Source organism: Rattus rattus, chromosome 1, assembly GCF_011064425.1.
Source record: "Rattus rattus isolate New Zealand chromosome 1, Rrattus_CSIRO_v1, whole genome shotgun sequence".
NCBI classification, from domain to species: domain Eukaryota; kingdom Metazoa; phylum Chordata; class Mammalia; order Rodentia; family Muridae; genus Rattus; species Rattus rattus.
The window spans coordinates 96,562,199-96,588,786 of NC_046154.1; the positions used below are offsets into that span (position 1 = coordinate 96,562,199).

At 43.4% G+C, this 26,588-nt stretch overlaps 1 protein-coding gene across 1 annotated transcript in view; it reads right to left on the reverse strand.

Annotated features, from left to right (window-relative positions):
• The window catches only part of Znf462 (zinc finger protein 462), a 130,910-nt gene extending 121,492 nt beyond the window's left edge, over positions 1-9,418 (reverse strand). Inside the window, 1 exon segment of the mRNA XM_032903902.1 lies at positions 8,885-9,418. The gene's annotated coding sequence lies outside the window, so the exon portion shown is untranslated.
• Between the last annotated feature and the right edge of the window lie 17,170 nt (positions 9,419-26,588).

Sequence of the window (26,588 nt, forward strand, 5' to 3'; positions counted from 1 at the left end):
CAACATTACACTGATATAGGCCCTTCTATGGAGGAAAGGAAGTGATCATGGGAGGGTCCACAAGAGGGGGGACATCAGGGATGCCCCGTCCAGTGCCAGGTAAGATCACAAAACACTTACCTGTGTGCTGGGGTCAGCTGTGATAATTGCAATTGAGTCTAGAAATGGGGTTCTGAATATAATTATTGTGAAGTAGCAATTGGGCAATCACAACCTAATTAAGCCCACTGACTAGATTATCTTGTTTTCCCTCTAATAATCACATAACATTTAACACTTGCTAATTTCAGGACCTATGGGTGATGTTCATTCATGACTAACAAGCTGCAGCCATGGTCAGAAAGAGAACGCACCAGTACACAGGGCACCAAGTCAACCACAGAGCAGGGGTGGAGGTGTTGGCCAGCCAACATCTGTTCTTCAGCATCTCCCCACTTCTCGGCCCCACCAAATTACCAATTGGAGGCAAAGCCGTGGGGCTGAAAGATTCACTGAAGTGACAAGTGGCTTAAGGGACAGAACTCCTGTTTTCTGGAAACCACCCTGGTTCGTGTCAGCCACATGGTGTGCTTTTTCTTAAGGATAAGGTAAAGTTGGTTCTGTCTTTGAAAATGTAGTTTCCTTTCTTTCTTTCTTTCTTTCTTTCTTTCTTTCTTTCTTTCTTTCTTTCCTTTCTTTCTTTCTTTCCTTTCTTTCTTTCTTTCTTTCTTTCTTTCTTTCTTTCTTTCTTTCTTTCTTTTTTCTGCCAAAATAATGGCTAATTCCTCTGCTAGGCCTTCGTATATAAGCTTTACCCTTTTGCCTCCCTCATACATGTCCCTGAGCACCCCCCCCCCATCTCTCCCGAGGTATAGGTTAAGCATGTTCACAAATCGAGCATCTCATGCCCAGTTGTCATGGCACCCAGGGATACATTGACCCAATTCACCTTGGTTTCTTCAAAGCAGTTCCTAAAGGAAACCTGGGTGGGCTCCTCTCCAAAGAATTAAAAAGACCAAAGAAATAAGTTGATTGAAGACTGGTCTTTGAGATAGGCTGAGGTGGGAACAGTCTGTTGCAGCTGAGTCCTAACTCCTCTCCATTAGAAATTCTCCCCAAAGAATCAGATGCTCTGCTGTAGTTTACTCTCTTCCAGGGTCTCTCTACATGACCCTGGCTGCCCTGGAACTCACTATGTAGACCTGGCTGGCCCCAAACTCACAAAGATCCGCCAGCCTCTGCCTTATGAGTGCTGCATCTCAAAGTTCTTTATCGAAGCAAACAGTCATTTGGGAATTGGGAATGTAGCTCTGTGGCGAAGTCCCTCTCTACCATGTACAACATCCAACAATTTATAAAGGAAAAGGAAACAATGGCTTGGGTAAGACTGACCAGTAATTATTTTAATGATGCGAAAATGGCCTTTCCTCATGCACTTTAGAAATAGGGTATATGTTTACCTTTGTATAGAAGTTGTGGCTAAGTATCTGTCTGGGCACTACAGTTCTGATGAACGGAGCCACAGCAAAGATATCATAAAATTATAACTAGTTGTTTGGGGGCTGAAGAGACCAGTCAGCCATTAGTGTCCAATAGCTCATCTCATAGAACATCCACGGTCCTGATTATGTTAGCAGTGTATGGGCCACCTCCATCTCCATAAAGGACAGCACTCACTCTGTGAAGAATATCTGTGGTCACCTATAAATACCCTATCTATATTATATGGGAACAGTTCAAGAAGGGGCAAACAAGACCATAACATTCATTACATCTCTATGGTCTCAGTAGAGAACATGCTGACCATTACGGCAGCAGGGAGTAACAGTACCCACACTTTTAAGAGAATGGGCCCCATTCACAAATGATCATTTGCTCATTTTCAAATGTCTACATGTGTAAATTCTGATAATATTCTGATAATCAAAGCCAATACTGAGCATAGATATCTCCAAAAGGGACTCTCAGAGACAGACACATACCTTGTCTGTCTCCAATTCAGGTAAGTACTTGTGTTAAAACTCCATCTGTAATAAGTACTTTAATGAGTTTGATACAGTTTAAAAATGTGTACTCCCTCAAGTGACTCCTACAAGGTCTCTTTTGTAACTCAGAGGACAAAGAGGGTGCTCTCGGTGAAACACTTTCCCTCGTTATTGGAGTGGGCTGCCTCTCTCCTCTTAACCAATACATTACAATCAATCAATTTCCCACTATGTGCAGATTCCCTTCCAGAGCACAAAGACTCCTGGCTACTGGAGGAGACAGAGCATGAGGCACATAAGCTATTAGCATATAGGTCAGGTCCTATCAGCCGAGAGCCAAGGCTTTGATGGACGGTAACTCTCAGGTGAACTCTGGTTCCTTTACTTCTTAGCTCATGACCCTGGGCAAATTATCTCCCTAACCCTTGGTTTCTTCCACCACATGAACAATCCCTAGTTAAACAAATGTTACCTGGTATTAATATCAACTGTGAGCCCAACCAGGAGGAAAATAGCATTTTGAAGGTTTACAAGGTACTCCCGTGCTGAATAGGAGTTGGCCAAATTTTTTTATGACGCAATCATTTTTACTTGGTGTCATTTTCACTCAATATTAGGACAGACACCATTCAACGGACAGCAGAAAGGGGAGAAGCTTTTGTAGCTGAACCCTGACATTCAAGTGAAAACCCTCTCCCCAGAAACACCCCCTCCCAGTTACTACTGTTAACTAGTTAGTAATTAACAGTCTTCAGAGACTATCAAGATTGGAAACACAGAAAAAAAGAAGAGATTCTGGTGTGTAAGTGATTATGCGAAATCTTTACATGTTCTTTAGCTGCTGTCTACCTTAAGATGGCTTTATTCTGTAGCCCGGAGTCCACATTTTGCCCTAACTGAAGAACTCCTAGATGAGCTCCATAACCATCTCTGCTGAATGACTGTTGCTCAGTTGCTCATTAATTGTTGATAACACAAAGGGATGATGTAACCAGGGATGAGAATGGCTAAATATCTTGCACTTCAATGGCCTGGTTCAGGATTTTCAAATGCTGGGAAGTAGACTGGTTCATCAGCCCGTGATGAAGCAAATGGTTTAACCCCCCAAACTGGACACCAGGCAGTGGTCGTGGTCTACTCTTTTCCTCTCTGAAATAAGCAGGTCTTTGTTTTTTCATCCCTTCTGCTACCCAGAGCGTGGGCTGAGAAGTGCTATGGATAACCTTAGCGGACTATCACATTTTCTGCCCATCAATAATGCAGCTATTCGCTACAGGGCTCCAGTCTCTGCATCACTCATTTTCCAGGAAAATCTGCAGCAAGCCTACTTTAACTGGTTCCCTCAAGTTTCCATCTGCCCTTTATCAAAAGGGCTGCGACTGTAACCCAGAAGTCTCATGAACCGTCTTCCAAGTCCAGCTCTAAGGTTTTTTTCCCAATACAAACTTACTATAGAGCCATTTGGGTCTTAGCCATTGATCTTCCTATTTCACATACAATGGGTACCAAATTACAAGGTCTTTCTCTTCCCTGCCTTATTGTTTTCTTAAGAGCAATGCCTTACTTCCCAGTGGACAATCCTCTTCTAGTTTGACTTGTCAATTACTTCCCTGCCTCCCCGTCTTTTTTCCCCTTTCCCATCCAAGCAGTCTCTCTCTTTCCCAGCAAATTTTCACCATATAATTACAGCGATGCTTTAGCCTACTTTTCTGTTAGCTTAACAACCCTGTCTATTTTCTACTTGTGCTGATGCTACTGTTTGCTTTTCTGACAAGCTAATCCACGTATCCTTTCAAGGCCTAACTTCCCCTACCATGATAGCAGCTGGATCTCTAATTCACAGGTACCTTCCAAAGCTTTTCATTAGCAACAGAAATGAGATGGTTTAGAAACCCATTTCTTAATCTGCAGGTGAGGACTGGAACCTTTGTGTCGCACACATCTTTCAAGTATCCCACATTGTGCCACTGCACAATTCTTTTCTGAGTACTAAGGTCCAGTGTGATAGGCACATTTGCGGTGTTAACAGGGAGAAATGTGCCCTCTGAGGTAACCAGCTCCCAACTTCCAGCTCACCCTATGCCCCAAACCCTGCCTTTGGCATTTCCCAGCTAGAGAGAAGCACTCAACAGACATGAGAAAAACTGAGGAAGAATGGCTTTGCCTTCTTACCCCTGCACAGGGAAGAGAAGGGAAAACCAGAAGGCCTTAACTTGTGTTCTGGTTCAACTGGCCAGACGAGGGCTTAGGGAGTGAGTTTGGCCTTCCCCAGCTGGGCTCTGTGGCAGATAAGCCTCTCCACAAATCCTGGGCTTAATTACTTCTGACACAGCCAGCCTACCTGGGCCTCCAGCTCCTTTTATGCTCTAACCAATATGAATCCAAGTCTCTGCTTATTCCCCTGGGGGCGAATGCTTACACAGTGATCCTAACACATTTAATAAGGATCCACTGGGTCCATGGGGTCCTGGGAACTGTTTCTTCATTTTCCCTTTATGGATTCTATTCAAAGTCTCCTCCAATGCCTAGCAAATAACTTTCTGAATTACACAGTCCTCATCTTCAAATATTTCTTTAAACAAGTAAAAACCCTACCAATCCTTTCCCCCTGGGAGCAGGTCCTACCCTTTGAGCGAAGTTGGGTTTAAGTGTGGACAGGTACACATTAAGCGTCTTATTACTATCAAGAAGCAACACGCAGTGATCTGAACAGGCAAACACATGAAAGAAAGGAAATCAATACCAAAACACCCATGGGCTTGGCATGGAAAGGAACCTTCCCTCCAACCCTCCAGGAATAACTCAGGAAGAAATGTGTCCAGCTAGGAACTAGGAAAGAATGCTTTGAAGACCTCAAGCAAGATGGTCCCTGGAAGACAGGGGACAGTAGCTGCACCTTCTCCTACCACATTACTCTACCCACCCAACTGCCCCAATAATCAACTTTGTGTAGGAGCCACCCATCTGAAGACTTCCCAAATTTTCTGATGCATCAACTGCAGAAGACTATGGTCCTTGGCAAGAAAATCAAGTTTATGACAGCATGTCCAAGCAGGAATTGTAAATCTAAATCACTTCTGAAAGATTTCTTGTTAATCAGGTGTATGGTTCAAGGGGGACAGAAATTCAGAAGAACTTCTGAGTAAGCCGCAGATTCCATCTAGATTCATAACAGTCCACTTTGCTGTATTTGGAAACTTCTCCTGGGTCGCATAAATCCAGGAGACAGTTCAACTCTGATTATCTTCTTTCCAGTGCCCCCACTTCCCCAACCCTAAACTTTTTTCTTCTTCCTTTAACCCTGGCATGCAAACCATGCCGTTTTAACTTCTTTCCTGTTCTCCCAGTTCTTCTGGAACATTTTATTTTCGACAGTCAACTCATTTGGAGGAGTGCCACACTGAGGTTCAACTGTTTACAGCATTAACTGTGTTTCTGCCAGAAGTCTCATATCCAGTACTACCATCTCCAGGCTGCCTCGTAGATTAAGAATTTATGCATTTGTTTGGAAGAAGCTTAGAAAAGTTGGAAACTTCCAAACATCACTCTTCTTCCTTACAAAATTGCTTGTGCCTGTCCAAGAGGAGACAGACATGGAAACTCATCTCACCCTTTCCAAAGTACCCTGCCCAAGTCATTTGAATGATGTTTGACTGTTTACTGAGGGAATGGGAAATAGCCACTGATCTGCAAGAGAGAATCAGGATTCAAAAATATACACAGAAATCATTCTTTCTTTTGAATGAACAGCGAACACTAGAAATTCACCAGTTACGACTGGATTTCACGTCTTGACCATTCATCAATATTACAAAATGGCATGTCCGAAAGCAGCCCATTTGAATTTGCACCATGTTGCAAAACAGAGCCTCAGAGTCCAATTGTGCACACTTTTGCAAGTGGCAATAGACCCAGACAAATTTCCAAAGAAGGGCATTGGAAAAGCACTTCTAAGCCCTGGATGATAGAACTAGAGAGGAAATCAGAAAACTTAAAAGAAAAAAAAAATACAGCTAAAAACTCAGCAGCTAAAGGTTCACTAACAAAAATGGCTCTCTGCATCGCTAAGTAATACCTCAGACCCAAATCCTGACCTGTTAAATCCAACTAACACCAACCACACATTCCGGCTCCTGTCCTAAAGACTGCAGAGTATCTCCGAGGTTGTGCCTGGTGAGACAGTTATTGCACAATGACAACCATCAAAGTCTGTTGGGGTAGTAGAAAGGGCATCAGGCTGCAGTCATCCACCCGGCCCCATGCTCCAGCTAGGCCAGCCTTGGTCACACCTGAACTTTCTGACCTTATGGAAGTCACTTCATGCCCATGTGCCAGTTTCCTCTTGGGTAAAAGGAGGGTAATGAAAGGTCTCTAAGGTATAAAAAGAAAAAAAATCTAAGGTAGAAAAAATACCTAACTTCTAAGCTGGAAGTTTTGTCTGGTGAATATTAACTTCTTAATAGTCGTCACTTAAAACGTAAATGTCCTGTCAATTTTTAGTGCCTTCCATGTTAGTTTCTTCTTGGGAAATAATATATTTTTCCTGTCACTCCAAAATCCTCAGTTCAGTCTCCCCTACAGTTCTTTAATAGTCCACAAAATGCCTCTTTTCCTTTCTTTCTTATTATTTTAAGCAACCTTCCCCAAACTGAGACTCGTGCTATTAAAAGAGCTTAGAGTTTCCCATTTCCTTGCTAGGGCTAAAATTAAACTGTCCATTCCTTAGGGCCCCACATAACATCTGCCAGATGTCTTGGCATATCACACAAGGAGAGAGGAATTTTCTTTTAGCATTATCTATTCTCCTTTTCTGTTTCCTCATAATCAATTAATAGGTCACCAACACTCAGAGAATGTTTCTCTCAAAGCCATCAACTTCAGAAGCACAGGACTATCACAAGCTCTTGTCACAAACGTGTACACATATCACCTGGCAAATGTCTCGGTTTACTGAATTTTGTCTGTAGACCAGGGAAACATTCCTTCCACTCTTTATCCCCCTTTCCTGGAACCACAAAAGTTCTGGGGATTGAACTTAGAACCTCAGTATACCACAGGGCTACAGCCCTAACCCTCACCCCAACTTCTTTTGAATCTGCAGTTTCCATATAGTTTCAGACACACAGTCACAGCCATGTAAATCTTCTGAGATTTGGATTACTTGCTTATGTGCTTCTTAATCCATGCCTGTGACAGTATGAAATAGCACTTCGCTTCCCCAGCTCCTCTGGTCCCAACTTAAAATACTCAACCCAGGCCCGTCGATTCTCTTTTGTGTAACACAGTGAACTGTACATCTGAAAAATACACATATCACGAAGATAGAGGCTCCCTTACCTAAAACTCTCAACGTCAGGAATGACTAAAGGAAGACCAGACCCTATGAAACTCAATCACACATGAAACAAGACTCATGCTCAAAGCAACTTTACCCTCCCCATCTTTGAAGAGAACTGACCATAAGTGTTCTAAAGCCCATTAATAAAGTTGAATCCCTACCTCCTACTGTCTTCCGGCAGACACATTAGGGAAAATGGACATGAAGGGGTTTTTTTTGCCCCACACCTAAAAGTTGTCTCCAACACCAGGTGGGGTTGTGGTAGAATAAGAAGAGTCCTATGGGAATGGGGTCAACACATCATATATAAAGAAGAGATGTATTAGTGAATTATGATGACCCAATAGCTATCTCTTGTATGGCAGGAATAACCCTCGTGGACTTGACGCCTCACATCAAAAATGATCTCTGAGCTTTGAGAGCAAACCAGACTGTTCCACCTGACACCATTCTTTATTCCTTTCATGACGCTTAATCCAAAGTGCTTTTCTCAATTCCAGTGTGTTGGTCTAGGAGAAGAAAAAATTAAGAAACTGTGCCCTTAAAAATGTTGCGGGACCTCCCACATTGATTAAAGACGGAGCTCCTGGAAGTGCCTTTTAGATCATCAGAATATATTCTCAAACTCTAAAATGCCTGTTAGGGGCCTCATTCCCGCACTCCCCCCCACCCCAATTTCCAGGTACATTCAACTTTAACACTCTCTGAGAAGACACCAAATCATTTCATTTTTCAAGGAAAAAAAATGAAGTGAGTCAAGGTTCTGTAGGGATGGGCAGTTTTTCACACCCCCCCACAACACGCTAAAACAAATTGATCACTTGCCCCAATATTAACAAGTATAAAAAGATAGCATGAAAGTTTGTTTCAAGATCAACATATTTATGTTTATATAAACACGAGCTAATTAGACGCAAAATTATCTGATAATTACTTGCCCAAATAACTATCTACTGCATGTAAACTATATATATATGCATATATATATATGCATGTGCTGAATATGTAGCATTCGTATACGCATTACCAAACTTAAATATAACATGAGGACTTAAAAACCAAAGCAGCCCGGCCAAAAGATAACATTCTAAAATGAAAATTAAAAGGTCTGATTCCAAGCAAGATTTTTTTTTCTCCCCCAAGTACTCTTGGAGAAGCCTAGGACTTTAATAAAAGGGGCAAAGATCTGAACACCGTATTTTTAAATGAGCACACACATCAAATGAAAACCATACATCTTCATCTGTACAAACAGGGTTTTACTTCATTGACCATGGACAATTATCAGCTAAAGAGCCATGTATTTCCCTGTCTCCCTTCACACCCCTCTGAAGAACAATAACCCTCAATTAATGACACAACAGTTTGGTTTGACAAATGTGATGTTGTCATATACAGCATTGTGCATTTACTGAGTGACATTCCTACCAGCTCCTCAACAGAATATAATTACATCTGGAATAAAAAAAAAAATCACTTCAATATGCACAAAAAACACTGTAGACAGAAGGAACTTTTCGTTCAAAAATCTGACACATAATGAGAAAGCAAAGCAAGAAGACGGCTGGTGCCAGTGGCTCACCAATGTGCTCCTTCCTCCTGTGGAAGCTGGTACCTGTCTGCATTTCTTCTTAGTTGGACGCGAGGTCCAATTAGTCCCCTTAGAATCTTAATTGGTTCTGAACCTCCTCCAAGTTTGCATCCCTCTGTGAGACCTTCCTCATCTATCTATCTCCAATAGGCCATGTAAAATTCTTCCAACATCTTCCCTCACCCTCAAGATGGCTACCTTAGCTAATGGAAAAGCAACATCTTCATGGTTGGCTTTTGTAAATCCCTAAGCCTTTTAGAATTCAGTTCTTTCCTTGGGTCAATTACATTCCATCTCTAGAACTAATCTGTGAAGGGCTCCACATCCATGTGTGTGTGCTAAGGTAGGACTGGCTCCTGTTTTCAAACCACCCTCACAAAATGTCTTCCTACCAGATTAATAAATTCCTCCAATTAAAAAGGTTAAGATACCTGGACATAAGGTTTTCTCAACTGACACCATTTGTTTCCATAGTGACATTGTTAGGAAGACATAATGATATTTCTGAAGATTTACAGTACTGGAGGACACAGGAGGGGGGAAAAAAACCAGCAGAAGGAAAGGGAAGAAGGAAGGAAACAAAGGAAGCAGGAAGGCCTAACACTCGAATGGAACGAGCAGCCTGAAGAGGCATGGAGAACCTGAAGAAATTGCCAGGCTCAAGGGTTCCTCTGAGATCTGGAAGGAACGTATTCTATTCTCTCTGGCAGAAATCAACACAAACCAGACAATAAGGTCTTTCAATGCATCAGACTGATGATAACCAAGCCTCAGAACTCAGAATAGGGGGGAGAAAAGCTCAGCTTAGGGCCACCAACCATCCTCATACTGAGGAAATAACATTTCCTGGAGACATTCAGGAGACTTGGAGCACTTGAAAGTTGTGAGAAGATCTTTGTGGAAATGTTTTAAGGTTTTGCCTTGCCTTTCCTGAAGGAGGTCAAAAACCCTTCAGGTCCATTCCAAAGGAGGAAAAAAAAAAATTCCAAAAGTTTACTTTAAAATGGAAACAAACATCTCAGTAACTTGTGAAGGCACCGCTTGGGTGGAAGAAAAAAAAAATCTGAGGAACCCTTAAAAGCCCTAATTTCCTTGCTTAATGAATAGACAGTGAGGAACCACCTCAAGGTCTCCCTCTGGAGAGGGAGAAGGAGCAGGCTGGAAATGCTTACTCCTTCAGCCATCACCAACAGCTTCAAAATGGAGCCATCCATAATTTTATAAACACTTCTCATCTCAGCTTTGTCTCCTGGAAGCCTGCTCTCCTCCATTTTCTGGTGGAGTTACAGAATGACAAGGGTTACCTGACTCAGTTCCCAGCTCTCAACCCAACTAGTCACTTCCTCCCCAAACCTGCAAGCAACCTCCAGAAACAAAACCAAAGCAAGCCAAACAGCCAACACAGACACTCAGACACAGCCCCCGGGAGCCCTGGAGAAAGCCCCAACTGGTTGGTCTTTCCCCATCCCAGGCGCATGCTTAAAAATGAAACTTTTTTCTTTTCTTTTCTCTCTTCTTCTTCTTCTTTTTTTTAAAGGTTGGGGAGGAATATAAAAGGAACTCCAGGCAACCTCCTCCCCTCCCTCTCTGTAGGTTAGGAGCCACAATGAAAAGAAAACCAGGGTTCCTTCAGGGATGGTGAACAGCCTGGAGAATGAACGTGAGAAGGAGCTTTGTGTTTTGGAGTCTGGACTGGAACCAAAGCAGACAGCTTGCAAATGGAGGACAGGGAGATAAAGAAAGGGAAAGAGAGGGGCTGCTCCAATGGGGGCGGCTGAGGCTTCCCCCCGTGCCTGGAGGGAGGGCAGACCCCTGGGAACCGCACCAGGAGTGAGAGCCCCCCCACCCCCACTCCAGGCCCCTGCCTTCCTTTCTCCCAGCCTCAGAGGAGAGCCGAGCGTGTGTAATGGCTTCTCCTCTCCAGAAACCGTTGTCCTCCTGCAACCGACGCTTCTGAACCTTCAGCCTAGAGACAGCTCCTTAGCTGTCCCTCAACCTGCGCCCCCACCCGGCAAGCAGCACCCCCCCTCTCGTTTGTCGCCTCTCTCCTCCCCAGTAGCAGCAGCGGCGGCTGCTACCCCTCGACACATCCAGACCCCTGCATCCCAACTTCGGAGAAGAGAGAGAGAGAGAGAGAGAGAGAGAGAGAGAGAGAGAGAGAGAGAGAGAGAGAGAGAGAGAGAGAGAGAGAAGGGAACCAAATACCTGGGGAAGAGGGGGTGCCAATCCACACGGCTTTGCCATCGGGCAGGGGACAGGCAGACAGAGGAGGGGAAAGGAAGCAGAGGGACAGAGAAAGAAAGAGGTCAACCCGCTCAGGTCGGGGCCGCTCGCACTGAGCGCTCCCTCCTCTGACCCCTTGCTCGCTCCCTCTGGCTCGGGCTCAGGTCTCTCCTGGCCTCCAGCCCTCCGCCCCCCTTCTCTGTTCCTACTCCTGTCCCCACACTCTGAGCATCCGTCCTAAGCCTCCAGCTCAATCCTCACTCATCTTTCATTTTTTTTTCTCTCTCTTCTCTTCACAGAACTACACGAAATTAATTAAGCCACAGGGCTCGCCACCCCCCCCTCCACCCCAAAGCAGAAGGCAGAAGGAGCAGCCAGCAGGAAAAGCACAGCCACCTCCACAGCTACCACCACCACCTTCTCCTCTTCCTCCTCCTCTTCCTCCCTAGCTTCTTCTCCTCCTCTTCCTCCTCCCCCAGCTGCTCTCCCTCCTCCCCCCCTCCTCCTTCTCCTCCTCCTCGGTCTCTCTTTAGCTTCTTCTCCTCTCTCCTCCTAGCCAGCCCATGCAGGGGACTTCCTCTCCTCCCCGTGCCGCCAGCCCTCCTTGGCCGAATGAATGAGCGCGTTTGTGCCTCCACCGCCCCGCGCTCTCCTCCCCGGAGCACTCAGACCACCCCGGAGGTGGTGGTTAATTGCAGTAACTTACAGAAGAAGCGTCCCGGCGCCGGGAGGTGCTTCGGGTTCTCCAGCCCCACCGCCTCCTTATCCTCTTTCTCTTTCTCCTCTTCCTGCTCGGGTTATTGTTGTGGAAGTTGTTTGGGAGTCTCATGTGCTTCTGCCGGGTCTCAGCAATGGAGGATCGCCATCTTCCCTGCCTTCCTCGGCTCCTCAGACTCGCTGCAGCTGCAGATGACCTGAGATATCCGTCTCTCTCCCCTCTCCCTCCCTCTCCTCTCACTCTCTCTCTCTCTCTCTCTCTCTCTCTCTGCTCTTCTCTCTCCTCTCCTCCCTCTCCCTCGCGCGCGCTCTCTCTCTCTCTCCCTCCCTCTGTGTCTCTCTCTGAATAATGAGCAACCAGAGGGAGAGAGAAAGCAAGACAGAAAGAGAGAAGACAATCTTCTCCTGCCACACAAAACGCCGGAGCACCAGGGGGTGCGCGAAGCCTTTCTAATAACAACAACGTGCAGGAGAGAGGAAGGGAAAGAAAGAAATAAATGAGAAAAGGGCTGGGAGAAAATGGGAAGAATTATCCAAGAGCTGAAGAAGCGCAGGAGAAGCTGGAGGAGATGCTGAAGCTGCGACTGCTGCCCACCCCCCTCCCGCGCTGAACCCCAGAAGGAGGCAAGGTGGTTGCAAAGTTAAGGCTGGGACATTGTCTTTGTCACTCTGAACAACACAGAGCCAGGCCAGTGAGATGTAAGAGGAGGAGGTGGCGGCGGCGGCGGAGGAGGAGGAGGAGGAGGTGGTGGTGGTGGTGGAGGAGGAGGAGGAAGAGGAGGAGAAGGAGGCAAAGGAGGTGGAGAAGGGGAAGAGAGATGAGATGAATAAAGACCTGCGGAAAAGGCGGTGCGAGAAGCGGGACCGCCGGGTCCCAGGCGTGCGCTCTAGGATTCAGGAGGCGCCCGGCCTCCCTGGTCAGAGGAGCAAGCCCCTAATGGGGACCCCGAAGCGCTCGCACCATCAGCTCTGCCCCAAGCGCCCAACCCCGGCTCCAGAGGGTCCCTCAAATGTATCCATCTAGAGGCCAATCTTTGCAAAGAACTGAAGGTTGCAAGTCTAAACCCAGATCAACCACGTGGGGCTTTTTAATTCCTTTCCAGCTTTCAGTGTATCTTCAGTGAAGGGCTCAAGTTGTCCATTACTGGCACGCATTTTTAAGCCTTCGCCCTCTAAAGGCTCATTGTGCGTTTTATATCTCTTCTGATTTGGAAAGAAGAAGGAACCCATCATTCTGATCTAGAAGCTACCACTTTCTTTTCTGAACTTGTGAAATGTTTTGACGGCGCACCAGAGCTGGGGGGGGGGGCGTGCTTAAATAACTTTCCACCCTCACGCCCGGTGTTGTTTGCACATTGTTTGCACTTTCCGGCTGATCATCTAAAGGCTTGGAAAGTAACAATCATCGCTCCTAATGATAAGGTGCCATGGTGTTGAAGACAAGAGAGCCAAACTGCAGCATCACACCTTGAATTTTTATTTAGTGTAATTTCCCCCAAAATTGTCTGTTCAGGACGAAGCTTCTTCCAAGAATGGTTTTCCACCCCCTCTCTCACCAGGTTAAAGATCCCCTAAGGATGGTTAATGAGGGGAACTATGGTACCAAAAACAAAACAAAACAAAAAAATAGAGAAGAAAAAAATCAATACAGCAAGTCAGGAGTAATCGAAGTTCAAGGGCATGAGTTGGTGGAACCATCTCTATTTCTCAGATCCTCTAGTTGGACATCAACAGCCCCAAGAGAGAAAAAGCACGCAGCACGGCGCGCGGGGCAGAGACCTTAATTAAAGTTTCTTTTGTCCGCCTCTGAATTAGGGGTTGTTGCTGGATTCCTTCGCATAGAGGAGCGCGCATCCGGTGAAGGCGCGGTGTTGAGGATCCTGGGCGAGATTGTCCTCTGTAATACTTGCCCCCTTTCCCCTCCCCCACAGTCGGGGCAGCTAGACTGGTAAACCCATACAATAAAAGCAGAGGAGACACGCACGACACGGAGTTGGTTCTCATCGGATAGCGGCGTTTCCTAAGCACAGCTAAAATTCTCATTTCCCAAGATTTTCCTGATTGTGTATTCCAGGGCAGAATGTCTCACCCTGACGCACGATCTAACCCCCTTCCAGTCAACACTTCCTGCCCTTTTCTCCTCCCACTCACATTGAAAAGCTTGGGAGTCCTAAAAGGGTGTTGATGGCTGGGGGTGATAAATAAATAAATAAATGACACTACGCGTGCGGTGGAGAAGAAAGGAGGGGGAGGAAGAGGGGAGGGGAGGGGAGGGGGGAAGTCAGAGAGAGGAGAGCGAGGAGAAAGGACTCCGGCGCAAGGAAGCCGGGAGTCAAAGAAAGCAGAGGAAGAAAGGAAAGATCTCTGAGGCTGCTCCGCAGTGAGATCCGACTGGCTTTGTGCAAAGGGGGAAGACTCCCTTCTTTCCAGGTGCCAGAGGGACCTGGGCAAGTCCATCGGTCCCGCGCTCCTCCCCACCAGGACCCCAAGGGTGTCTGAGTGCTGACCGCCGCTCCCCCTTCAATTCCTCGTGGCCAAGAGAGGAAGCGCGCCAGGTCTGCGCCGTCCTGACTGATAATTTACCTCTTTGTCTTTAATAAAAAGCTGACTTTTTTGTTGCTGTCAAAAGCTCTGTAACCGGGCAAAATACTAATGATGGTGATAATAATAATCATATTTCAGATTGAAAGCTCCTATCAACTGCTGGCTTTACGAGGCTGCTATAAATATCTTCCTCGACGTGAAGATACCTTGTGGGCTGGCGTGGTTCGGAAGTGCGGGGACGGGCCCGCCCTCCCCCCCCCTTCTCCCTCCCCAGGCGCGGGGACGCAGCGGTAAGGAAGGAGCGGAGGTCAGAGGAAACCTGGGGTTTCCAGGGTTTTCGCGGTTGGGGGAATGAGCCCTGGGGAGGAGCCTTGAGCCAGCGCCAGCGCGCCCCAACACGCCTCCGACCTCGTAAACCCACTTGGCACAGGCCGGGGAAGCCGCTGGCGGAGCGGCTGCGGTGAACTCCAGAAATGAACCTGCGGCGCGGCGCGACGCCACGGGCTACCGCCCTGGCCAACACTCACCTCGAGCGACCGACATTGAGAGAGCTCCTGACGCGGCCGCAGGGGACCTTGCTCCGCCCTCTCGTCCCAGGAGAAGAGGACAAAAAAAAAAAAAAAAAAAAAAAAAAAAAAAAAAAAAGGGGGGGGGGAGGGAGATGGACTTGGAGATGGCCCCGCCCTTCAAACGCTCCAATCCTTGGAAACCAAACCTCCTCTCCAAGCTTCCACGTCTAGAAGGGACAAAGACTGCCAGGAGCTCCTGGCGCTGATGGGGAGATGATAGCTCCTCACGCTTCTAGGGAGGGTCTAGGAAGGGTGCTTTGGGTTGCTTTTAACTTTCCATCCCAAATAGGTCACCAAGGGATGATCTGTTAGAGGACAAATTGAATCCTCTGGTAAAGGAACAAGCTGACTTTCCAAAGCTGTGAAGGAAACAATTGCAAAACTCTGGCATAGGCTAAAATTTCTCCTCATGATGCCACCGTCCGTTTGGAGTTCACTACTTTTAGAAGTCCCAAGTTCCCTAACTCCCCAACTAAAATAAATGAAGAGCATTGAACCTAATGTAGGGGAGTTTCACTGTTTAGCGGGGGAGGGGTGAAGATGGGACAGTGAGGGGAAGCCCTGTGGCTGGAGGATTTGGTGAATACCTTGATAAACTTGGTACTTAAGTAACTGTAATTACGTTTTGCCATTAGCAGACCATTTAGATAAGCAGGAGAAAGTTCACACCTCCTGCTATTTCACTCCCTACAAATATTCACAAAGATAATGCAAGCTTTGCCATCAAGAGAGCTGGTGCTTGACTTCTTTCTTTTTTAAATATAGAGGGGGAACGTTTAGGTTTAACACCCAAGCAACCATGTGAAGGATTTCTCTGGCACATTGACTCCCTGAAATTTACTGTTTGATACCGTACCTTATGTCATTATCCCCTGGAGTCAGATGGGATTTCAAGACTTTATTAATGGTCTAGAGAATAAGAATATGTCGAAAGTCTGGACTTTTCTTCTCCTTTATCATGAGTGACTGACACATAGACTCTTCATAAAGAGAAATTATGACTCATCAAAAGAGTGACTTTATGAACGTTAATAGAATAATAAATCCTGCAATTTTAGTTCAAGAAGCCCAACTCCTGCAACCAGGGTGACCCGCGCAACTAGGACCTTCTTACTTGCCTGACACTAGGAGGATGGGAACAGTCTATAAATCATTTTGCTTAATAAGGTCTTTTTAGAAAAAGACACCCAATTTCTTGAAGAAAAGTGTTTATCGAGGGAAAGGGGGCTTCTACTAATCCTACAGGAGAGACTTAAAAATAAAAAAAAAAACAGCAATGAATAGCCTAGTAAGAGTACCAGTGGAAGGGGAAGCCCTTGGTCCTGCTAAGACTGAACCCCCAGTAAATGTGATTGTTGGGGGGAGGGAGGTAATGGGTAATGGGGGGAGGATGGGGAGGGGAACACCCATATAGAAGGGGAGAGGGAGGGATTAGGGGGATGTTGGCCCGGAAAACGGGAAAGGGAATAACAATCGAAATGTAAATAAGAAATACTCAAGTGTTAATAAAGAAAAAAAAATATTTAACAATTAAAAAAAAACTGTTGGGCACAGTCTGTATTAAAAAGAATTTCAACAGAAATAATTGTTTGTAGCTGTTCTAATCTCATCCTTTGAATAATGACTAAATATATAATTTAAATATATATATATATATTTCTTTTTTCCAGGCAGGGTTTTCCTATGTAGCATTGGTGGTCCTGCAACTTGCTCTGTAGATCAGGCTATCCTTGAAGTCACAGAGAAACACCTGCCTCTTTTTTCCAGGTGCTGGGATTAAAGGCATGTACCACCACCACCCAGCTAATTACAAGTCTTATAAATATTAAGACAGTGAAGTCACTAGCACACCTTTCTGTTATAATAGAAAAAGATATACTTTCATAGCCCAGATTCAAACCTGTACCTGGTTAACTGGTGTCCATATCTAGGGACTTAAAGAAGACAAATATATATGATCCCTTAGTGGGAACAACTGTCAGTGGAAGAGAAATTGTAATGAGTTCCATCAAACTTACTCTATGTGAATGTTTGTATACATACCTTCAGATGCCCAAAAAGATTATTTCAATAGTTATATTCACAAATGCCTAAGAAAGGTTTTTTTTCACATAGGTAGAAGTTAAATTTACATTTCCATCAAACTAGTTACTATGAAACACCTGGGCTATCATTTAACCATTAAAGATTTGTTTAGTGTCTACAATGTATCAAAATGTTAGCTAAGATACACTGAAGAAGGAGAGAAGATGAGTAAAAATATTGACACATGATGTACTTCCTGGACTTGCTGCAGAACTACATTCCTTGATTGTAGGAAGTTTAATCTTTCCATCTTTTTTAACTTATATGAAAGCACTCTAGGATTTGACCAGAAGAGTATCTGACTGCGTTCAGCTTTCCTGGTTCTGTAATGAAGATATTTGGGGATAGTGTTTTGTTAAAAAATAAATTTCTTGGCATTCATTTTCAAAACTGAATTTCACTGACAATATGAAATTCTTACTTAGGTCTTTCTGAAAAGAAATTAGAGTTAGGAGGCACAGCTCTGTGTGAGAACCTCTGCCTAGCATGCACAGGGTACTGTGTTCAATCTTCAGCATGAAAAAAAAAAAAAAAAAAAAACAGAAAAGACTCACTCAAGAAAATGCCCTTTTGTAGAAGTGTGCAATCTCATAGAAGGACCAGCATTTCCAAAGTCTTTCTACTTAGATTCAAACAGAAGCCTAGAGGCACTTGGTCAGAACACAGAACTAACAGGTTAGGGATGGGCAGCCCTTGAATCTCGACAGCAGTATTTAACAAGGCTCTCATACCACCTTCAAGATTTTTTTAAACCTTTCTTAGCACATTTCCATGCTACTTCAGAAATACTTTAATCAACTTTTTATTTTATTTATATCCATACCAGGAGAGGCATCGAATCCCATTACAGATGGCTGTGAGCCACCATGTGGTTGCTGGGAATTGAACTCAGGACCTCTGGAAGAGTAGTCAGTGTTCTTAACCGCTGAGCCATCTCTCCAGCCCTAATCAACTTTTTAAAAATTTAAATTTGTGTGCTAAGGCTGTGACTTGGTGGCCAAGAACACAAGAGGAAAAAAATTCATTATAAGTAATAATACCCATGAGATTTGGGGTATGGTCTACGTATGAGTACACCACTTTCAGGGCACATCAAAATAAATAGTTCCTTAGATGGCTATGTTGAAATAATTTCAAGACCTTGAGTCATTTTATCATTCAAAATAGGCTTAAGAAAAAAGATTATGTGTTGTAAATAAAAAAATATCCAATAAAAGAAAAAAAAAATTATGTGGTCTGGTGGAAGCTAGTCTACAACCAAATTATATTCTTGGTAGAAATTTTAAAAATATCACATGATTTTGTTTTGTTTTCATAAGGTTTTACTATAAAGCCCAAGCTAGCATCAAACCTGGAACTAGGCTGGCCTAGTGATCTAATGGCCTAGAACTGTTAATCTTCCTGCCCCTCCTCTCACATGTGCTGGGCTTACAGATATAGACCACCTTACCTGGCCAATTCATATGTTAACAGTATATACTCTTAAAGCTTTAAAATGCTCACAGAATTTCTTTCTCTAATTCCTCCTCTTAGATTTTACCTGAAGGAAACAGACATTGAAAAAGTATGTAAGAAATGATAAAGATAAAGAAAGAAATTGAAAATAAATTATTAAAGGGAAAGGTATGGAGGCCGGAGAGATGGCTCGGCAGTAAGGAACACTGGTTAAATACACAGCATTTGGTTCTCAGCACCTTGATCAGATGGCTTACAACTGCCTATAAGTATAACTCCCAGGTAGCCACCCTCCCTGTGTTTTGGCTTCTTCTGGCAAACTGTACTCACATGCACATCCCCACCCCCAAATACACATAATTAAATGTTTAAAAAAAAAACAAATAAAAGATGGTAGATACGGGGCTGGAGAGATGGCTCAGCGGTTAAGAGCACTGACTGCTCTTCCAGAGGTCCTGAGTTCAAATCCCAGCACCCACATGGTGGCTCACAACCATCTGTAATGGGATCTGATGCCCTCTTCTGGTGTGCCTGAAGACAGCTACAGTGTACTTATATGTAATAAATAAATCTAAAAAAAAAAAGATGGTAGATAAGATCAGGATATGTTGTATACATGTATGGAATTGTTAAAGAATAAATAAAAGTATTTTTAACAAGTGAACGTAAGTGATTAAGACGTAAAGGCTGCTTAGGTAAATAAGACTCCCCATTATTACATGTTGGTCAACTTGGAAGTGTTCATCAGGATTTTATAATTAAATATAGAAATAGCCTGTTGTTGGTTAGAAGACTTAGGTACAAAATTGTGATCCTGGTTTAATTTTTTTTTCTTTCTGTATGCCCCAAAAGTTATCCTGAAAGGAAATTAACTAGTGTATTCATAAATTCACTTCACATTTTTAAATAAAAATATTTAGAAAATGGGGAACTTATATACAAGCTATATAAATTTAATAGTTTTAAAATGATGTATAAGCCACGTTTGCTACAGTGTCTATTGACTTGTTGGAACTGAACCACATATTATTTTTTAAGTGCCTAAAAGTGTTTTCGAGTTCAATGTCAATACCAGCTTGCTCATGTCTGTTACTCACAGACATGTTTCAAACATCGTGTTAATATAGATAATAAGAGGGATTTAGTAACTGGTTTGCACATGGATATCTTCATTCAATTCTTATGAAGAAAATAGGGCAATGATTTAGGTGAGTATTTTTAGCTTATTTTATATAAGAAAAAGAAATTCAGGACTAAAGAGATTAAATGGCTTACAGTCAAAATGTGTTCCACTTTTAGTGACGGTGAAGACTAAAATCCAATACCTGGTATGACAGCATATACCTGCAGTCCTAGTTGTTTGGAGGTGGAGGAGGAACTGGATGTACCAAATCCAGCCTGGTCTTGAGACCATGAGCCCCCCAACCCTCCAGAAAGAAAAAATAAAAAAAAATAGGCAGTTCAAATAAAGCCTAGAGTTCATCCCAGGGGCCTGGTCTATGCCCATCCAGATCATGAGCCTCACGTGGTTACATAGTTTTAGCCCCTGGGATGAGAACCTCCAGAAAAGAGAAGGAAAGAAAAAATAAAATAAAATAAAATCAGGGATTTTTTTTTGTAACTCTTATGTACATTTGGCAAACATAAGGTCCCCCCTTCCTTATGGGTGCAGTTCCTCCCCACCTCCCCCATTGGCCTACTAGTTCACTGGGGGGGCATAAAGCCTCCAGCTCTTACTAGGATATTCATCCCATGAGGGGCTGTCCATGTATAGTCTTTAGGTAGTGGCTTAGTCCCTGAAGCTCTGGTTGCTTGGCATTGTTGCATATGGATGGTGGTGTAGTGGTTTGCCTGGCATCCAGTACTTCTCAGGTCGACTGGCCACATCCGCTCCCGTCGGTCTGCATGGAGGAAAAAGGCTCTGAATGGGTGTTCCTTCAAAGCCCTCTTCCCTGCCAAGGGTATTATCAAGAAAGTTCAAGATCATCACTATTTGGGTTACATTTAGTAAAGTTTCAGTGAGTGCCACTTTTCTGGGATCACCAGAATGATATTTTTCCAGTTCCAACCTATTTCACAATTCCATTGTGTAGATGGTGGGGGTGGGGGGAATGGAATATAGGGAGAGAGACAGAAGGAAAGGAAAGAAGGCAGTTCAATGAGAGAAATCCAGGAGAGAAGAGGAAGAGAAAACATTGAGGTTTTTTCTTAATTCTCCTGCTCAGGGTTGTTTTATTTACATTAAAATTTAAATCTGGCATTCCTCAAAAAATATTTTTTATTTTATGTGGATGAGTTCTTGTTTTGCCTACGTTGTAGGATTTGATGTTATGTATAATGTCCTTGCCCAGAAGTTTTGTATGAATCCCATTTGGTACCCAAGGATGCCAGAAAAGGGCATTGTTCCTAGATCCCCAGTTTTTCTTCTATTAGTTTATTAGGAGGTTACTTGACAGCTATGGGCTGCATATGGCATTTTCCCACATGTTGCTAGGAACATAACCTATGGTCCTCCTACAAGAGGGCATGTTCTCATAACCCCTGAGTTTTTATCAACCACCTCTCCATACATTAAATTTAAAAAAGAAAAATATATTTTATTAAAGTGTTTTGTCACATTGATTTAAACTAACTCAACAAAGTTGTCCTAAAACATCCACACAGCCACAAACACACACAAACGCACACCACACACTTAACATTTAAAAATGAATAAAGATGAAATTCACAATTCCACTGTCATTTGAAAAATGTTAACAAACATTAGTAAAAATAATTACTAATGACCAATGTGAAAAAGCTCAACTCCATCATTTATGCAAATCAAAGAGGATATTCTTTTATACCTATAAGTTAGCAAAAGCCTGTAAGAAATATGTGGGCATGTACATGTGCATATACACATAAATACATATTTATATTTTTCAAGTTTGGAAATATATATATAATTCCCAGCTGCTGAAGATATGGAAAACTAGATCTTTAATTTTCTTTTCCTCTTAAATATTGCAGAGACTGTTGGTACAAACCTTTAATCCCAGTTATCTGTGTGGCAGAAACAGGTGGATGTCTGTGAGTTTGTGTCCAGCCTGGTCTACATAGAGGCCAGCCAGAACTACATGTTGAAAACTTGTCTTGAGAAAAGTTATTTTTTTTAAGAATTTACTTATTTTATGTGCACAGGTGTTCGTCTGCATGTATCTATGTGTACCATGTTCATGCGGTGCCCATAGAGGTGAGAGGAGGGCATCAGATTCCATGGAACTGGAGTCTTGGACGGTTATGAATCATTAGGTGGGTACCAGGAACCAAACCCAGATCCATTGCAAGAGCAACAAGTGCTAAGCCATCTCTCCATCTTCTAGACCCTGTACGTTTCTATTGGGTCCTGGAACAGTTTCGATCTTTCTGAATACATTCACCATACTTATCCTGAAAATTTGAGTTTTAACTTATGGTCATATTCATGACTTCATCAAAATTTAAATGCAGGGGATTAACTATGGTGTCAATACCAAAGAGTAAATACCTGGCACGTAGTTACCAAGTAAGTAAGACATTGTATTCATCTCTAATAGAGCATTCTATAACTATCAAGTTGTTTAGAAAATGCTTACCACTTATTGATTTTTATTTATTTATATTTTTGGTTTCCTAAGACAGAGTTTCACATAACCCAATCTTATTTATTTATTTATTTTATTTTACATCATATAATCCAATCTTGAACCCCTGATCCACTGGGATTAATGGGAAAACTTAAATGCCCATTGAAGTATTTTCACTTTTTTTTTTCAAGAGGTTTTTAAAAGAGTTTTACTTCCAAGGCAGTCAAGAATGAAAGTGGAGATCCTTGTTCCAAATCTACCTTCCTGAAAATAAGGTTTTAGAGGTGTTTATGGGATAATGACCCGGGGTGGCCAGCTGGGGTGGTTCCTGTCTGTAATCCCTGCAGCCGGGGGAAGTAGAGAAAGGAGAATTAGAAATTCAAAATCTGCCTTGAGGGCTGGAGATACAACTCAGTAGAATACTTGCCTAGCCTGTGCAAGGTGAAGGTTCAAGCCTCGGTATCACCAAAACAAAACCCAGCAGTCTGTGCTGTGTAACCAACCTTTACGGCAAGGCACTCCGCAGGACTTTTCATTATCAAGTCACCGACATTAAAAATCACACCTGAACACCTGTTTGAGACCGCTAAATAAAACGTCAGTGCTTTCAGCAAATGTGGCCTTCCAGGTTTTTCCCAAAGACTGGAGTCCACACCCCTTAGCCCTGCTGATTCTAAACCTGTGGTGAAACACAGAATCGTGGCAGCAAGAGCAACACAGTGGGCACACTATGGAGGAGAGAGAGGATGCACGACATGAGAAAAGCAGATTTCAAAATACTTTGTATAGCACTAAGTCGAATTTGTGACTCTGTGTGTGGTGTGTGCATGTGTAGCATACATTGTGAATAGGGTGTGATATGTACGTAAAGGAGTAGATGGTGTATGTATATAGGTGTGTGTGTGTGTGTGTGTGTGTGTGTGTCTGTCTGTCTGTCTGTCTGTCTGTGTCTCCAGACATCAGAAAATGGTGAAACAATTAGGAGAGTACATTCAGAATGATAGTAGTAGTTTGGAATTTATAGTTTTCCCAAGTGATGTAATTCTGGATATATTAGATCTTTCTTTTCAAACATTTGAACATTAATACAATAAATTTACTTGAAATCAGTAAAAAATTAGAACTTCTGTATTTATTTTTACCAGCACAAAAATTCCAAAAATTACATGCCTGTAATTCCAGCATATAAGAAGATGAAGCAGGAGAATTGCCTTGAGTTGAAGGCCAGCCTGAGTAACTTTCAGGCAAGCCTTTACTATAGCATAAGACTCTATTTCAAAGCAAGCAAGCAAGCAAACAAACAAACTACAAAACCCAGTAAGTAAAGGCACTCATTGGCCTCCCTGACAATCTGAGTTCAATTTCTGGAACTCACAGAGGAAGGGATGAAAACCAAAACCTTCCATATCATAAAGATTGACTTTACCAATATTTTTTCTGATTTATAAAAAAAAAATTAACTCTGAGATTTTATCAGTCATTATTTTTAGAAGCACATTGTCTTTGTTATTTTCCTATTGCTGCGATAAATACCATGACTTAGGTAACTTATAAAAGAAAGCATTTAACTGGGATTACATTTTCAAAGGGTGAGAATTTGTAGTGGCAGAGCAAAGGCAGGAACAGCTGGGAGCTCAAAATCTGACCATTTAGTGGGGGGGGGCGGAGAGGGAGGGAGGAAGGGAGGGAGGGAGGGAGAGAGAGGCACATTGGAAATGGATGGTACAGGTTTTTTGAAACCTCAAAGCCCATTGCCAGTGCTCACCTCCTCAAAAAGGGCCACAACTACTTTAACCAGACCCCACTTTCTAATCCTTCTCAAAGAGTTCCACTCCCTGGTGACAAAGCATTCCAACATATGTGCCTATGGAGTTCTTCTCATTCAAGCTACCATATAATGTAGAATGAATTTAGTCCAAGTTCAAAAGTCCCCATATTCTCCCAGCCATAACAAGGCTTAAAAGTCCAAAGTCTCTTTGGAGACTCAAGGCCATCTCTCAATTGTAACTCCTATAACCTCAAAAAGTAAATTACATACTTCCAATGTAAATAGTATAGAATTTACATTATTATTCCAAAAGGAAGGGACAAGGATATAAGGAGGAAATATTGGACCAAAGCAAGATTAAAACCTAGCAGGATAGAATGCTTCACCCCTTCTTTTAAAAGGGAGCAAGAATACCGTTGGCAGGGAATAGGGAGGCAAAGTTTAGAACAGAGGCAGAAGGAACACCCATTCAGAGCCTGCCCCACATGTGGCCCATACATATACAGCTACCAAACTAGATAAGATGGATGAAGCAAAGAAGTGCAGGCCGACAGGAACTGGATGTAGATCTCTCCTGAGAAACACAGCCAGAATACAGCAAATACATAGGTGAATGCCAGCAGCAAACCACTGAACTGAGAACAGGACCCCTGTTGAAGGTATCAGAGAAAGGACTAGAAGAGCTTGAAGGGGCTTGAGACCCCATATGAACAACAATGCCAAGCAACCAGAGCTTCCAGGGACTAAGCCACTACCCAAAGACTATACATGGACTGACCCTGGGCTCCAACCTCATAGGTAGCAATGAACAGCCCAGTAAGAGCACTAGTAGAAGGGGAAGCCCTTGGTCCTGCCAAGACTGAACACCTAGTGAATGGGATTGTTGGGGGGAGGGTTGTAATAGGGGGAGGTTGGGGAGGGGAAGCCCATTATAGAAGGGGACGGGGAGGGGTTAGGGGGATGTTGGCCCAGAAACTGGGAAGGGGAATAATAATCAAAATGTAAATAAGAAATACTCAAGTTAATAAAGATTAAAAAAAAAAACCTAGCAGGATAAAGTCCAACCCATGTCAGATGGATTCATTCTTCCAGATTTGCTGCCTATAAAAGACACCCCTTCTCCTAGGTGGTTCTGCTCCCTGTGCATCCATCTCTCCTTGGCAGATATCTCATGGCTCTGGCATCTCTGACATCCTGGAGTGTCCAATGCAATCCAGGCTTCACTTTCACAGCGTGATGTCATAGCCTCTCAGGGACTCCATGCAAGGACTCCCTTGTTACATGCCTGGCCTCAGTGGCTCTCTGTAACTACAGAGGAAGATTCTGCAATCCCTTTACTTATGTATCCCTCATGACGCTAAAGCCAAAACCACATGGATGATCGCCAAGTGGGGATGGAACCTGGCTCCCTTGAATCCCATTTTCAGAGCCTTTCCTTTTTAGGAGCAGAAAATTCCTTAAGTTGTTTTTATAAATTGGAAATGTGGCTGCCTGGGCTTTTCACTCCAAGGGCGCCCTGCTCTTTATCCTAATATATATCAGGGCTTTCCTTGATCTCCTCATCTCTTCCAAAATAAACCTTAGTTACATTATATTTTCTGGTGCTCTTTTCAAATTGTACATTTTCTATTCCTTTTTGTCCTGTGTGTTCTTTTTCATTGTAGACCTGCATAAGAATGATCATTAATAACCATGTAACAGAGTCGATATTAGGATATCTTGAAATCTCCCCTCCCAAGGAAATTAATGTAATACTTTTCAATTTAGTTTCAGGCTAATCCTTAGGACAAAGGTAGAAAAAAAAGGCACTTTTTTTTTTGTCAAAATAGCACAAGAATCACCTCTAGCATAGTTGCTAGCGTTGTACCTTGCCGAAAGCTATTGAACTAGGCCTCTACTGTCTTCATAGCTCTTAGCACTACTATCTTTCAAGATCCTGCTAGGATTACCTATTAAGCTCTGCTCACAGCGCTCAAGTGCTTTCCCAGTTCAAAGTCCCAAAGTCTTCCACATTTTTTCTAAAAAGCCAGCACAGTCAGGTTTGTCACTGCAATAGTCCCCTTTCTGGTACCAGCTTCTGTATAGATACTTTTCAATTGCAACGACAGAACACCGTGACTGAGAACACTCATAAAAGAAAGCATTTAATTGGTCCTACAGTTCCCGAGGGTTAGAGTCCGTGACGGCAGAGCAAAGGCACAGCGACAGGAATCGCTGAGCACCTAACATCGTAAGCGGCAGAAGGATATAGTGAGAGAGCACTGGGAATGTCAGGGGTTTCTTGAAACTTCAAAACCCACAACCGGTATAATAGCTATTTCTAGTTGTCAACTTGACTCTATCTGGAATGAACTACAATCCAGAATTGAGGACACACCTGGGATCCAGATCTTGAGGCTGGAAGACACAAGTTTCCAACCTGGATCTTGGCATGGAGATCTTGAGGCATAGCGGTCATGGAAAGCTTAGGCCCAGGCAAGGTAGTACATGCCTTTAATCCCAGGAGACTAAGGCAAGGAGATCTCTGAGTTCAAGGTCAGCCTGGGACAAAACAAGTCCCAAATCCAGGCGCAGTGGTGCATACCTTTAATCTGGGCCACACCTTCTGCTGGAGACCTACATAAGGACATTGGAAAAAGGAAGATTTGCTCTTCTTCTCCTGCATTTACTTGAGAGCATATCTGTTGGAAGCTACTTCTACAGAAGACCGCTTGCCTGTGGGACTG